The sequence below is a fragment of the Mytilus trossulus genome, chromosome 1, assembly GCF_036588685.1.
Source record: "Mytilus trossulus isolate FHL-02 chromosome 1, PNRI_Mtr1.1.1.hap1, whole genome shotgun sequence".
Taxonomy (NCBI): Eukaryota; Metazoa; Mollusca; class Bivalvia; order Mytilida; family Mytilidae; genus Mytilus; species Mytilus trossulus.
In genome coordinates this window covers 18,128,672-18,145,602 of record NC_086373.1, presented here as the reverse complement: position 1 = coordinate 18,145,602, position 16,931 = coordinate 18,128,672, and the positions used below count along the sequence as shown (strand labels likewise).

General features: G+C 31.2%; 1 protein-coding gene across 3 annotated transcripts in view; it reads left to right on the top strand.

The window, feature by feature from the left end:
- The window catches only part of LOC134706870 (pleckstrin homology domain-containing family G member 7-like), a 75,408-nt gene that overhangs the window by 8,731 nt on the left and 49,746 nt on the right, over nucleotides 1-16,931 (top strand). The window contains exon 1 of one of the 3 annotated variants that reach the window (XM_063566223.1): nucleotides 15,948-16,069. The exons of the other annotated variants lie outside the window; for them this stretch is intronic. The gene's annotated coding sequence lies outside the window, so the exon portion shown is untranslated. Of the gene's footprint in view, nucleotides 1-15,947; nucleotides 16,070-16,931 lie in introns of those variants that run through there. 3 annotated transcript variants of the gene reach the window in all.

The following is a 16,931-nucleotide window of genomic DNA, read 5'->3' as shown; positions in this document are numbered from 1 at the left end:
TGTATGGTCGGACCATATGAGTATATACCCATACGGTCATGACCATACGCGTATGGTCCAAATACTCATATGGTGCGGAACATATATATTATGCTGTGACAACTGCATATAATGTTCCGACCAGTGCATATACTGTTGACACGACTGCATATAGTGTTGTGACCACTGTATATGATGTGACCACTGCATATGATGTGACCACTGCATTTAATGATGATCATCAACATAAGGCAGTCAAGGTGTTCCATACAAAGTCATTTTGTCGAAAGATTTATAGTTACCTTTTTCAACTGCTTTACATCTCCTCTGTTTTTTTTATACATATTATAGTTATATTGTGTCATAGATCAAATTTGTTCGTTAAGTGTATGTTTTCTCGTAATTGTTAATATGCGTTTTTGATGGATTTAATAATCTTTTCAGCTGACATTTAAGAGTGAGTGGTTTGTAAGTGTTTCTCGTATTTCATATGATTTATACCGTTGGTTTTCCTCTTATATTATTTTACACTTTTTGTGTCCTAAAAAGCGTTCGGTGTGAGTGAATGCTCCGTGTTGAAGGCTGTACGTGTATCTATGACTTTTAACTTTTCATACATTTTGACTTGGATGGAGTATTGTCTCAATGATACTCATACCACATCTTTTTGTCTAAATTTATAATTAAAATAGTACATTACAACATTTTGAAAATATGTGCGCGAAAACTAATTAGTTTAAATCATAACATCAAGAAGGTATAGAAATGACAGCAAACTCACAAAACAATCGCATTAAAAGGGTTCATAATTGTTTAACTTGTCAACAATAGACTCATCAGTGACGCTCGAACAAAAGTGATGGACGAACTTGATTAGCATTAACATAAATACATTTAGGTTTCTCCAAATTCAGATATAGAAAGCTATTCCCTGTGTAGGAAACACTTAGTATAACAAACAGTTACATCTTCTGACATCAGACTCGGACTTCTCTTGAACTGAATTTTATTGTGCGTATTGTTATGCGTTTACTTTTCTACATTGGTTAGAGGTATAGGGGAGGTTGAGATCTCACAAACATGTTTAACCCCGCCGCATTTTTGCGCCTGTCCCAAGTCAGGAGCCTATGGCCTTTGTTAGTCTTGTATTATTTTAATTTTAGTTTCTTATGTACAATTTGGAAATTAGTATGGCGTTTATTATCACTGAACTAGTATATATTTGTTTAGGGGCCAGCTGAAGGACGCCTCCATGTGCGGGAATGTCTCGCTACATTGAAGACCTGTTGGTGACCTTCTGCTGTTGTTTTTTTGTTTTTTATTTGGTCGGGTTGTTGTCTCTTTGACACATTCCCCATTTCCATTCTCAATTTTAGTTCAAAGTTTTGTTATCAGTTAATTTATAAATATGTTTAATTTAAACAGCAATGATAATTTATGTCGACAAAAGATACAATTGAAAAATAAACAAATGTAAGCAGGTGAGCGTAAATCTACATATGCATTGTTTTATAAGATTTTTTAAACCTCATACACAGTTCAAATCGAAACCACGAAATAGTTTTTTTATGAAATTCATTCAACACAACAAACAAACTCCAAACGTTTGAAATTGTTTTTTCAATCATATGTCAATGAATAAATAAGAGCAGATCCACTCTTTTTATTCGGCAAACTATGTGTATATTTAACTTGCAACCTTTATTTCGGAGATACTTCGTTAGATGTTTTCAACAAATATATAACGAGGACAATAATTTCAATTAGATCCAAAATAGTGTCAATCAAGGCCACTATAAAAACGAAGGAACTCCCCTCGAAGTTAACCCATAAATATCCAGAGTAACTAGCCATTAGTATTCCAATTACAAAGCCGTAAAGTTTATAAAAGCTCCCAATTCTTACTGCAAAATTGATACTATCAGGTTTGTCTTTATCTTCACTTAACCAGCAATAAGCAATAACTACAACTGCTATCAAATATAGGCTGGCTAACGAAACACTAAATCCAAACAGATATATTGATGCTCGGTCCGTTAGATAAGAATTCGAATTCTCAAAGCACAAAAAAATAAGCTCTGCGCAACTATCAATCGCACTCATTAAAAGACGAAAGCTGGAAACATTTATATGATGACGTCTTCCAAAACAATTGAAATGTTTACCGAACATAGCCAATATGCATGCAAGTAAGTCAAAATGTCCTTCCATCGAATGTTCACTTGACATTTTGAAAAATGTTAATTTCTATAATTGAATTATTTGTATATAAGGTAATTCACATGAGTTTAATTTTCACGTAGCTGGACACATATGAACAAAGGAGCATGCTTATTTCATTTAACTATTTTTATTTTACACTTGAAGACATTCAAATGTCTCATTGTTCACGCATGTTTTAAAATCCTGACAAATTAAGAGATAACGCATGAGTATTATATCACAGGTATTACAAGTTGTTAATGAATGATTTTAAAATTGTTATATAATTTGCTGATAGTATTATAAATTATTGTTTAATGCATTTGTATTTTAAAAATTCATCGACGCAGCATTTGATATTTAATATTGTTTGAATTGATCTGTGTTAATCTCACATTACCAAAGAAGTATGTACCCGTGTCATTATTCAACGTCTGTCATAGATAGTTTTAAATAGTTATCCATCGAGGACACACCAAGTTCGAGTGGAATAACTGTTTTACATCCCAGCTGTTTTAGATCCCAGCTGTTTTAGATTAGACAAATAAACAGTTACAATTCATATTATCTAGTTTACAACGCCACTCAACCATTAAAATATACTGTATATATAATATATACCCTTTATGATCCCCAAACACGGACGATGTTTAAATATGAAGCCACGTCAACTCGTCCAACTGGCCAATTGGCCAACACTAAATCGCTACTTTCTCAAAAAAAATGATCCATTCTTGTTTACCAACTTGCCCCACTTAGGAAATGGGTAAAATACTATTGAAAAATCAGTCAGACAACTCGCCTTATTTATGAAAGGGTTAACATCCCACTGAATAAAGGTCTGCCTACTTGCACAAATTATGAAAATATCTTGCTAACCTTTAGATATGTTAAATAACTAAAGAGTTGGTAGCCAGTCGCGCTGGTTGAGGGGTATGTGTCGTGTGTTGATATGCTTATGGTATTTACTTTACACTTTTTCATAATTTGGATCGAGACGGTAAACAAGAGTGGGTTGAAGTAGCGATTCTGTGTGGGACGATTGGCAAGCGGCACGAGTTGATATTGTGTCAAATTTAATCATCGTGTTCGGGGTCATAAAGTTATACATTATAAAGTAATGGCGTTTTGAACTAGATTTTATGAATTGTATTTTTTTTTCAAATGTAAAACAGTTTGGATGTAAAATATTTATCCGAATCAGACTTAGAATGTAAGTCGTGAACGCACAATTTTGATCATACAGTGAAAATGGTATTATTATATGGCGTCCTTGTAAATGCTTTGAATTAAATCGGCGTGATAATTCTGAGCCATATAATAATACGAGTTTTACTGTATGATCTTAATTGTGCATTGGAGTTGGAAAGATTAGGTTTATGATTAGTAAAATTTATAATAAATTCAAAGAATGCTTTTATTTCGCGGGGTATTGAACACTAACATTTACAACAAAAGGGATTTGTCGTTCCGTATTGTTACTTTTCTCTTTCTGGAAGTTGATGTCCCGGCTTTGGCTATGCAGGTGTCTTTCTGTGATGTTTTTGATTTTTACAAACGTAAACTATGTATTGTTGGTAAATTATTAACCAGGAATTTAGCAACCATACATTTCATAAATTCCCTCCTCGATATTGATATTTGGATTTTAAGTTCGGTTGTACCTGAAGAATAGCACATCCTCATTTTTGTTGAAATGTTGCTTACCCTGCCTGGGAATTTAAAAACGATACTGGTCAACTTATCGACTGTTTAAGACGTCTTTACACTCAATACAGTGGATGTCTGGTTTATACTGATTAGTATTATGTAGTCTTAGATTATTTTTTTATATTGATTTTGTTCCGCAACTTTCATGTTTTGAAGGGGGAATCGCAAGATATCGCTTAGATTTATGATATATCTCAACGGAAGTGAACAAAATATGGCTCAGAATTATAAGCCCGATTTAAATCAAAGAAATTGAAAAAGGACGCACAACGTAATTTTTTCTATAGAATTTGAACATATCTATAAAAGAACTGTGAGTGTATATCAAATTATACCTACATACATAAGGAGTGAATAACGATGCAACATATTTTACTTTATCTTACCTCCTTAACATTTCTAGGGATATGAATGGGTAAAAGCGTCCGCGTGGAGACCGTGTATATTTCGTATTAGGTTAGTAGGGAAACAGTGCTTATTTCATACACGGTTAGTAGTGGAGTTACGTCCCTTTATATTCCATATAAGGTTAGAAGGGATGCGGGGCTTATTTCATACATGGTTAGTAGTGGCGTTACGTCCCTTCATATTACATATAAGGTTAGTAGGGAGACGATGCATATTTCATACACGGTCAGTAGTAGAGTGACTTCCCTTTATATTCCGTATTAGGTTAAAAGGGAGGCGGGGCTTATTTCATACACGGCTAGTAGTGGTGCAACCTCCGACGCAGAGATCATATCTGTTCCGTTTAATTCTTTGTGACACTACACTCAATACTAAGTGCAGTATTGCGGAGCATGTTTATAACGGATATGAACTCTGTGCCTGAGATTGGTAGTGGTGTTGCATTCATTTTTAAAAACAAAACGGTACTGAGAAAAACTATCTTAAAGGTTTCAACAGACAAAAACATTGATGATTATGATTGAAAGAAATTCATAAAACACATTTAAACCTAACAAGTTTTTATTGTATATAGTTGGACCCCCCCCCCCCCCCCCCCCCCATTTTCACTCTGAGTTGAGAACCCCTCTTTTTAAAATGACTGGATCCGGCCCTGCTATTTAAATTTCCCACGTTTAGATTGTCGGTTACATTGATCACAATATAATAAAAGTAGATAAAGGCCTTAATCACTTAATATTATCAGTTAAATAGTGTGCTAGTGACGTGCTACGGTACTAATTCGCTCTCACCCTATATGGAATTTTCTGACCCAATATATACCATGCCAGGTCACTAACACACTATGTTACTAATAGTACTTGTTGAATAAGATCGTTATCTATTTTTATTATATTTTGATCAAACAAGATCAAGCATTTGAAAAGGCTTATATATATATAAATAGTTACATGGTGTGTATGACCTTATACGACATATAGTTTCTTCGTCTGTTCAAGGTTATATTAACCTCCTTGGTCCTGTTTAAACCGTTTAGATGTCGTTTTTGTTATGAATAGGAAGAAAATTCTTACTAACCCCCATATGGTTGCGAATAAATGTTCCAGAACATATGCATATAGATAAGAGATCACCATCGTTTTTGAATTTAGAGTATCAGTTATCAGCATGTGACCATTGTGACATCGTCCCGGTTTACGAAACCAGGCAAAGGTAAGGGACACTACGTTCTCTGTGATGTAGGTTGTAAAATGTTTTTGGACCTATTCGTACATGCTTATGCTTCATGTGACTATCTCGATATGATATATTTTGTGGTGAAATCAAAAACAGAAATCCTTTATCTTTGAGTGATGTCTAATTAAAAACTTTGCTATTATTTTCTTTCATCAAAATCTGACCATTTTGAACTTGAATCCGACTAGTAAGAGACTTTACAAACCATACAGTTTGTATGTGTTCGATAAATTATCTACAAATTGGGAACTTATAATATATCATATATATTAGAGGAGTTAAAAAAGATGGACCAACCAGCAAATTTACTATGTACCGGAACGTCAAAAGAAGCCGATACTGTGCCGATGAGGAAATAAAATATGTGAGTTTAAAGATTTACACAACGGTACTAGTATGAGATTGTTATATACAAAGATGAGGTTATGGAATCGTGTTGACAAATATATCGCCTTTTACAGATAGCATTCGACAGAGTCAATAATTTGAACATAACTATTATATGCTCGATTTTATACATTTCGGTACTGGCATGATAGAAGGGATATTGTGCTATTTAATTTTTTTTAATCAAGTAATATATATCTTTTTTGCAATCCTCTGACTACATGTCCTTTTTGGTTTATACGCTCGTCATTGTTTTAATAAGTTATAATGATTTTCCAATATTTTATCGAAAAAAACATTTATTGTCGAAATGTGCAATCGGAATTTCATTCAGTAAAATTGACACTGTTAATGTTATTACATAATTTCTCTTTAAAATCTATACTGAAAACTTGACCCTGTTGCTCTTTGTAGCATATTAAAATCATCATTTATTTTCCCTATAAAGACTGATTTATTACATAGAAATTTTTATGTAAACAGCACCTTGCAAGTTAAAGCTATTTTTCATTCAAGAGATTGCAGTGTTTAAATCATTCCCCCGTCTTTATGGATGGTCCTCATGGATAAATCTGGAAATCTTATAGGCATCTTGTATTTCTAAATCCCTGGGAAATTTGTCAAAGTACATGCGTATGTCATAAACATTGACATAATACATGTTTTTTTTTAAATTGTTTATGTAAGCTCTTACCAACTGCTTTATGAATCATAAAACGACATATAAATCAACTAAAATGGTATCAAACTACCAAACAGGCGATCTACTTAAAGCACAGGTTGTTATAAAGGCCTTAACTTTTATAAAAATAATAAACTTTGATTAACTTTTTAATTTTCTTCTTATTTTTGATGCCCCACTTTTCTTATAACCCTTTATTAACAAATTCAAAGTAATACAAAACTAAAATCTTTGGTTGTTTAAGTTCAAAAGCGTCAAAACAGATGAAACTACATGTACTGTTTTCATGAAAATTCATATATTTCTGAAATATTCTAATAGTTGAGGTCTTCCGAACCCAGAACAGTGGTGTGAAGCAAAACATCAAAACAGATAAAACAACTAACGTAAACACAAAACACAATGTTCGCAGTTACTAGATGTTATTTCAAAGCCCCCAAAATATAACAAAATTACGCGTGGTATCCAAGACTAAAGTATCCGATGAACGAACGGCCGCGTGAAATGCCAAAATATAAATGCATATTAATTGCGACAGGATTGTATACTACATTATAGTAAGTATGTTGTATTTTAGAAAACGTCATACATAAATAATGATCTTTCCAACAACACAGACTTATCAAATTAAGTTTTCATAACTTCATAACATTACCATATAACAATCTTTTGCGTACATATAGAAACGGATTTTAAAAAATAAACAAATATTCCATCTGTCAAAAACATCCTTTGTTAGATTGGTCAAAAGCAAAAGAAATAACGAAAAACTCTAACAATAATCAACAACAAAACAACATTATAATTTCCTAGCATTGTCTACTTTGGATAATCAGATTCATTTAGGAAGATTTCATCGATACCGTTTACTTCTGACCTGCTATTGCACAATTTAACAGTAACAAATTATCACAATGGTTCGCAAATAGTTGTTAATGGATTCGATAAAGATCGTCACTTAACTCAGCATTTTAATGAATTAAAAGAACAATAAAAGTTGCGTGTTGTATGATGCCTATTTGATTTTTGTCTATTTCTCATATGTACAAATACAACGTTTAAGATGAAATGTGTTGATTTATCTAAAGTCCGTCATTTGATATCAGAATTATTAGTTATATATTGGAAAACGTGGAACAATTATCGATATTTTCAGTTAATGGAGGAACTGTATTTGCAACTGTGAAAATCCGTGATGCTTCGAATTAAGAATGCTTAATTGCAAAATAAAGTTAATAATGTCGATGTTGCATTTAGCTTTTAACCTAGCAAGCTGTTTGAATTCGGACTTGATTTTGAAAAAAACCATAGTGTCCATAATCAAAACCAATGTAATGAACTATTCAAAACTGAACAAACAATAAAACATGTATATATAAACCAGCTTTTTATTGTGGCGGAGTTGGCTTAATATTTTGCTAGCATATATAAACCCTGTAATTGACAATCAAGGATTAGAAAGAGATACTCAATATTATTTGAAATAACTTAGTTATCATTAAGTACAAAATATAATAAAACGTGATAATGAGTTATAAATTTAAATAATAAACACACCCTTCAACCGATTAAAAGATGATAACAAAATTAAATTTTACAAAACATTTGCCAGGTCTCTCAGACACTGTGCACGAGTTCTGTTTGGAGGTCTGCTAGGGGCACCGTTGCAGACAGTATCATAGGAAAGTATGAAGCAATGCGTTATGTAGAGTTAAGTAACGTTGATAAACAAATGAATATTTTGTTGAGTAAAATAATAGCCCAATTTAAATGATTGTCCTCAAATTTTCAATTGTGAACAGTTATTCTTGGGCATGCAGAAATAACAGCTTTGAAAGTGTTTTTTTTTCATATATAAATCGATTAAAACATAATATTATCCTCATCAGGAAGTAGAGATTCAAGCAACAACACATTTAAGGGAAGTGTTTCTTTTGACAAGAGAGATTTGACCAATAAGTCTATTTTACATGTAAATAAATCCTTTTCTTTTGAAAAGAGAGATTTGACTAATAAGTCTATTTACATGTAAATAAATTCTTTTCTTTTAAAAAGAGAGATTTGACCAATAAGTGTATTCTACATGTAAATTAAACCTTTTCTTCTGACAAGAGAGGTTTGACCAATAAGTCTATTCTACATGTAAATAAAATTAAGATATAGCATGAAGCTGTCAGTTCCAGAACTGTGTTACCTGATTTCCTTAGTTTGTATTATGAACTTGGCACACGCTTACATATTACAGTTAATGAATACAAACAGTATTATAATATTTATACTAATCATTTTCTCATATGCATCAAATCACTGACACAAACAATTGATATTTATTCAAGCGTTTGTACAGCGGCCCGTAAGATAAATAACTAATATATTTACAAATAAACATAACATCTTAATTTTTAGTCTTCCAAACAGTTTTAAAGAAAATCATTATTTTAGGTTGTCATTTTTAATGACTTCATATTATCCTGCTTTTTTCACAAATACTTACGTTGAATGACTGTTTTAGATTTTAGAGTCTTTTTAGTTCAAACAAATCTGCATTAAAAAAGTCAGGTACACACAACCTGCAAATTAAGATTACATGTATCAGCTATGTTGCTAAAAAGTAAAATCACAAAAATACTGAACTCAGAGGAAAATCAATTTGGAAAGTCCATAATCACATGGCAAAATCAAAAAACAAAACGCATCAAAAACGAATGGACAACAACTGTCATATTCCTGACTTGGTACAGGCATTTTCAAATGTAGAAAATGGTGGATTAAACCTGGTTCTATAGCGCTAACCCTCTCACTTTAATAACAGTCTCATCAAATTCCGTTACATTTACATGATGCGTTAAATAAACAGTCACAATCAATAAAATAGTCACAATCAATAAAATAGTCAAAATATGGGAACATCAGTCATCATCGTATAACAATTTAACAGGACACAACAACATCTACTATCTACGAACACATGGATTGATTTGAGTGTCTGACGTCAGAAAAATTATATACGTCACATAAATTTGTCCGTTCAATGTGCATACAATAGTTATCAAAAGTACCTGGATTATAAACAATTTTAAATTTTACATAGGCAATGAGCGCAGACAGGGTTAGAAATCTAACTAGTCCAAAAGTTATACATAGAATTTATGAGAATCCAAAACTTTTAAAAGGAACAATTTAACAGGACACAAACAATTTTAAAATTTACATTGGCAATGTACGCATACAGGGTTAAAAAATCAAAAGTATGTAAGAATAAATTACAGAAATAGACCGAGATTCAAACTAGTCCAAAAATTATACATAGAATATATGAGAATCCAAAACTTTTTAAAGGGAACAATTTAACAGGACACAATAACATCTACTGTCTAAGAACACATGGATTGATTTGAGTGTCTGACGTTAGAAAAATTATATACGTCACATAAATTTGATGTTCAATGTGCATACAAACAATTTTAAAAATTTTTCATAGGCAATGTACGCATACAGAGTTAAAAAATCAAAAGTATGTAAGAACAAATTACAGAAATAGACCGAGATTCAAACTAGTTCAAAAGTTATACATAGAATTTATGAGAATCCAAAAATTGTCAATTCCACTACGCCATTGATTGATTTTGACGTTTGTGGTTCAACGTATAAAGTAATTCATAATAGAAATATATCATAATGACATATTATAGACAAATATCATACTGACGGGTCTTTTAAAGTACAGAGTCAACTTATACCATTTGAGTCATTGTAGAAATCTGATGTATGAAGTTAACATAATATAATATATTAAAGTTAATATTAAAACAAACATATTCTCACAAGGAAGTAAATATTGAAGGAACAACTATGGAAGCTTATATGGAACACCTCTTGTAAAGTTATTTTGTTGCTAATAAGTCGGAATTATTAGTTATGTTGTGTGTTATAATCTAATCATTAAGTGGAGTCGACTTGTTGAAATGACGAAGGAATAATTGCATTGCAATGTCGACTTGCTAATATAAATGTAATGACATTGTAACAAGAAGTCGACATGATGAATTCAACTTGTTAATTGATAAAGTCGACAATTTGTTTATTTGAAGTTAAGATAAGTTCACGTGACTATTTTGGAAAGTCTTTTGACAATAGAAATTTGACCAATAAGTCTATACTACATGTCAATAAATCTCGATATACATGTAGCATCAAGCTGTAGATTTCAGAACTGTGTTACCGGATTTTCTCTGTTTGTTTTATGAACTTGGTACGCTGTTTACATATTACCGATAATAAAGACACACAGTAACTAATAATATTTATACTAATTATTTTCTCATATGCATCATATCATTGACACAAACAACTGATATTTTTTCAAGCGTTTGTGTAGTGCCGTTAGATAAACATCTAACATATACAAAGAAACATTACATCTTTATTTTTAGACTTCCAAACAGTTTTAAAGAAAATTATTTATTTATGTTGTCAATTTGAACGATTTCATATTTTCCTGCTTTTTTTACAAATGCTAACATTGGATGACTTTTTTAGATTTACAATTCTTTTGAGTTCATACAAATCTGCATTAAAAAGTAGAACACACATGCACACAGCCTGCAAATTATCAGCTGACACTTTGAAAGACTTAGCTATCTCAAAACAAAGACAATTCGATTCAAAATGCTAATTCATTTGACGACTGGTAATTCAATTTGCGAAAAGCGTTCGACAGTTTGGAAGATGATTCAAATAGTTATGTTAACTTTATAGTGTTTTGGTTGTTTCAAAATGGCATCTCATTTATGAAAAATGTGAGCATTGAATTTTACAAACTATGAGGTTCAATTAGAACGTTTAAAGCGTTTAAAAACGTAAAAAAATGAATAACAAGTAACTTTTGTTATATTTACTTGTTAACCTCATCTTATGATATCAGAATGCATCCAACTTGTACGTTATTAGCCGAGGATATGAGAGAAGGCCGTACGGCGACCTATAGTTGTTAATTTCTGTGTCATTTTGGTCTCTTGTGGGGAGTTGTCTCATTGGCAATCACACCACATTTTCTTAGTATAAATAAACAATACGGAGACTCATATACAATGTAATTCATTTTTGTGAGAAAACTTTAAAAAATATATGCATGATTTGTTCTCTGACTTCACGCGACGAATTTATAGACTGTACCTCTTTAATGTTAATAAAGAAAAACGACAGGAAAGCAGTAAATGTGTTCTTATTTTATCTGGTAACTGCATTAGTCATGATGGACCATCTTGGATTCGAAAATTCAATAATAATAGTTTTAATTTTGATTCAAATACAATATCTTTACTTGAATTTCCGACTCTCAGCTATGTGTTCCCTTACTTTATTATGCTGAATATACTATCATTATTGTCAGTCAAACTTAAATTAAAATTAATGATCTATGAAGATGTTTACAAAACAACGTTACAGTTGTGATCAGCTGTACAAACTGAATAACAAAAGCGAAGTAAGTAGTACTTTTTTTAAAGTGACAATCAATGAAAAACGTAAAACTGTAGCTTTGTCTTTAGAATCATTGATGTAAATGCAATGCATTGTTTTTTGAATAATCGATTTGTGATTGGTCCACATGAGAGGGCGACATTCAAAAAAAATATGTCCCGCTAAACCATAGGATAGAGTAAATTGTCTCCCTCGTAAGAACCAATCAAGATCTGACATTTTAACGTAAAGTATAATAATCTTTAAATGTTGCGCGTGAATGAATAGTTAATGCATACTACATGCATGTGATACATCTTTTATCTTATATTCTTATTGTGTTAAAGTGTTTCTTCATCTTTTTCGTGTCCCTTTTTAACTGATTAAAGCTAATTTATTTTCTGGCAATTAATAAGGTCTGTCACTTAATCTATGTCAAATTATTTCTGTAATTTTTTCAGGGATTACATAGACTTATGTTGTCTGTTTATATTTGGGAAAGCTATTCTCTCGTTATTCTTGGATAATGCGGTATCTGTTATTTTCGTGACTAGACTATTGAAAAGAAACTGGGTATAAGGGGATACAACTGTTTGTGTGTCTTTCCATATTTTTAATTTCATATTTTTATATTAATAAAGCTCGTTGGTGTTATATTTCAAATAATGCTGAACTCCGAGGAAAATTTAAAACGGAAAGTCCCATATCAAATGGCAAAATCAAAACCTCATATACATAAAACGAATGGACAACAACTGTTATATTTACTGAATTGGTACAGGCATTTTCTGATGGATTAAACCTGATATTATAGCTAGCTAAACTTCCACTTTTATGACAAAGAAATTCACATACTCATCTAGCTACATGGAGATTGCTAGGTATGTGACTCGAATTTGTTGTACTCGCAGTGAGCACTCGAAATTTAAATATCTGACTTTTACTTGCATGGAGCTTAGGATGAACAATTCCGACTTTTTCCTTAAACAATTTAAGTAATTTATAAAGTTTGACTGATTTATAAATAATCTTACTGACAATTTTTGGAACTGAAGATATGTATATATATTCAATATTAGGTCAATGTCAAAGAAACAGTAAATGTTTTGTACGAGGCATAGAAAAAGCTTGGAGCTCTTTGTGATTTCATGCCGATTACGAAAGAGCTTTTTGACATTGACCTTATATTACTGTTTTTATACTACAGCTATAAATTGTTACAAATATTTTATGAACCTGTAAACACAGAAATGTAACTTATTTACCATCCCTTTGGCTTAATGAATAACAAATTGTGTAGAAACTTGACGTGATATTAAACCTACATTGCACGATATGAATATTTTATGAAATTAAATGATATTTTCTTCCAAATAAATACGAACAGTCATGAACAGTATAACGATATCAAACAGTAACGGGATATGTATTTACACTTCTGTTAGATCGTTTCGTATTTTCTATCTTTCAAAATTGGCTCAAGAAAAGTCCATTTCATGTCATTTTAATGGAACTCTTATGTATTTTTCATTCATATCAGTTGGCAAGTGTTGAAAAAAAAAATCCTTGATAAAACGCCTCTAAAATATCAAATGTTGCAATTGTTTATCGGGAAAAAAAAATTGACACTACATAACTGACGCTGTTTTGAAAGTAACATGCAGTTAAACAGAGCTGACTTCATATAGCTTCTAACATAAAGGACATGCATAAAGTTTCTGATACTATCGAAAGCCACTTATATCACTTATCTTTAATGATAATGAAGGCGGCTGATTGGGATTTTTTTTTCTTATTTCCAATCTAAAACAATCTTTTTTTTCACATTGTAAAAACTGTCCATGATGCTAATTTTCGTCAATAGTTCACGATAATGTTGCGAGCAAAATTTTAACATATTCAGCTCACTTATTCATCCGAACTATGACTTTAAAGACGCGCACAAAATAAATTTATAACAGCGAGACACCTTTAAAATGAAGCTAAAAACATTGGCATGAGCAGTTTTTCTTTTGAATTAAATCATAATGCAAACACAAAATCATGGTTTTTTTTTAATTTGTTGGTTAATATACTTTTAAATGATATGTAGAACATTACACGCTAGTTATCAGTTATCGCATATTTTCTAATATAATTGGGATATTAATTTGTGACGATTCCGAAAACGAGATGTAAACTTTAAGGCTATACAACTAATTTTAGCTTAATCAATGTAATGAACTTTATTTGAGTCGCTCCTATTCAAATGTTTTATCTTGTTAACTGTTCTCTATTCTGAATTTTAATTAATTCTATTTCTGATGTTTGTTTTTCATCAGGGAAGTTCATCCTGGGTTCGAACAATTAGAACACTTACGTCAAATGAACTGGTATGTAAACCACAATTCGTAGTTTTTCTTTTCAACCCAGTTGTGTTTCTGTTGTATTGCTTAAGTCTCACTATCTTGGATTTTTTCTGGACAAATGCATAATACACAATTCATGTTTCGTTGACACAATGCACAATTTGCTTATTCATTATCATGGATATTTTGTTTGTATTACCTTCTAATTCAGTGTTGTACTAAAGTTATGTTTCTATTGAATGTATAATAATTTCCACACTTTATAAACAAATATTCACAGCTCATTATAGAGAACAAATTAAAAAGCAAAAAGATTTTTTTTTAATTTCTTACAAAGGACATTAGAAAACAATTAGAACACTTACGTCAAGTAAAACAGAGTAACCGGTAATTTTGCATGTTTTTAAACGAAGTTTAAATAAGCAACTTCTGTTCAGAAAATATTAAAACAATTCGAAATAGTAAGTTTGTTTTCTATCAATGGATCATATTGTCTTAAATAGATTTGGCACAAAGTTTATGGAATGTTTATGCCCTTTAATAAAACAGTTTAAACAACACAAGAATATCTATCGACGGATCGCGAATGTGTAGCAGGATTATCTGCGTACCCTTCCAGAGCAACTGAGATTACCCCTGGTTTTTGTTGGGTTCATGTTGCAGTGTTTAGTTTTCTATATTGTTATTAGTTATCAAAGGTACCAGGATTATAATTTAGTACGCCAGACGCGCGTTTCGTCTACATAATATGTCTTATTGTCTTTTTTGCCACAATATATTTATGCGTTTGAATGTCCGTTTAGTATCTTTTTTCTCTCTTTTGTGACGTCTTAAACTTTGTGGCTGTTGGTGATGTTTTTTTTTTTGTTGTTATCAAAGACCCTGTTGCGGTTTCCCATTCCTAAAACATGGACTTCTACATATCTGCAAATTGAAACCTTCATGGCCCTTATCTTTTCGCCAGTTCGAGTTTTAGTCAGTTGTTTTGTGGGTCTTTGATGTTTGAATGTTTTGACTGCTGAATTCAAATTTCCGACACATTAATCTGTATGTCTAGTTTGGTTGCATACTCAAATAACGGAACTATAAACAAATTTACAAATTAGAGGTTTAGCTAGCCGTAAAACTAGATTTAGCTCACTAGTTTCTTCGACAAAAAATTATTATAGAACGGTAGCGTTCGATTGTGGCAGTTTTTATGTAATCCCTTTTTTGAATTGATGTTGGAGTTTAATATTTTTGTTATACATTTTTAATTGAACTTCTGTTTGCCCGAATTTCTTTTATCATTCAAAAATATAAAAGGATTACATTTGTTTCTTTAAATAGATAACTTGTATGCATGTACGTCATTTATAAGTCAATAGGGTATACTTAACAGTATTTTATCTCAGGGGCTTTGATAGATCCATAAAATATACATTATAAATGAGGATAAACTGTATGAATACAATTATAAATTCCCACTGCTTGCTTATCTATATTACCGAATGTATTAGTTAACATGCTTTTTCTTGACCTATTGACGCCAAATTAATAACTTTAGTGCGTAAGAGAAACTGCAGATATAGAAATGTAAAAATATCTACAAGGATAATGTAAACTATTTACATTTATTCCTTAACATTGAGACGTACCCTTTGCCTTTACGAAGCAGGTAAGGTTGTTTCATCTTTCTGTTTTAACATCTTGATCTTAAAATTTATAAATTTATAATACACATTTTTTCATGGTATTTGCAAGTATGTTATTTCTAATATATAATATAATATTAAACAATAATTTTGTAAATGAGGATAAGATGGAAAAGTATACGAATGCTTTCCCTATTTACATGTAGCATATATCATACATGAAAGATTGGACGCATGTCGCATTTCTGTTGCGTTTTAATGCAATATTTAGTCCAATAACTTATCAAACATTAAGTTTTGAGATTTTAAAACATTGATATGTCAACCTTCTCTTTATTATTACTATAAGACATTTGATCTATCTTAGAAACAAAAATTATATTTTGTAAGTTTGGTTGTTCCTGAAGAAATCTTATAAAATGATTGATACAACATCCTAACTTTTACGGTATTTTTTATGAAGTCCTTAAATATTGATACATTTTTTTAATATTAATGTAAACTCAAAGATACTTTAAGGGTATCAATTCAACACCGCCGACAGATCTTTGAATATTGTCTAATCTGCACATTAACTTTTATTATTTATCCATTTTTTACATCACTGGGTCGATACCTCTGCTTGTGGACTATCAGTCCCCGAGGGTATCATCAGCTCAGTAGTCAGTGCTTCGGTACTGACATGATTTAACAAACTTTACTTAAATTGTCGGTTTATAAATTTTTGAAATTATTATGAAACTAAGGTTTCAACTCCCTCATGCAAAGTTGGCTTTAGACGAATTTGGCTATTTATTTTAGGTATTTTTGACATATAGCTCTTCAACGATTTTCGGTACTTATACATCTTCGGATTTCAAATGTTTGGCTTTGAGCGTTCCTGAT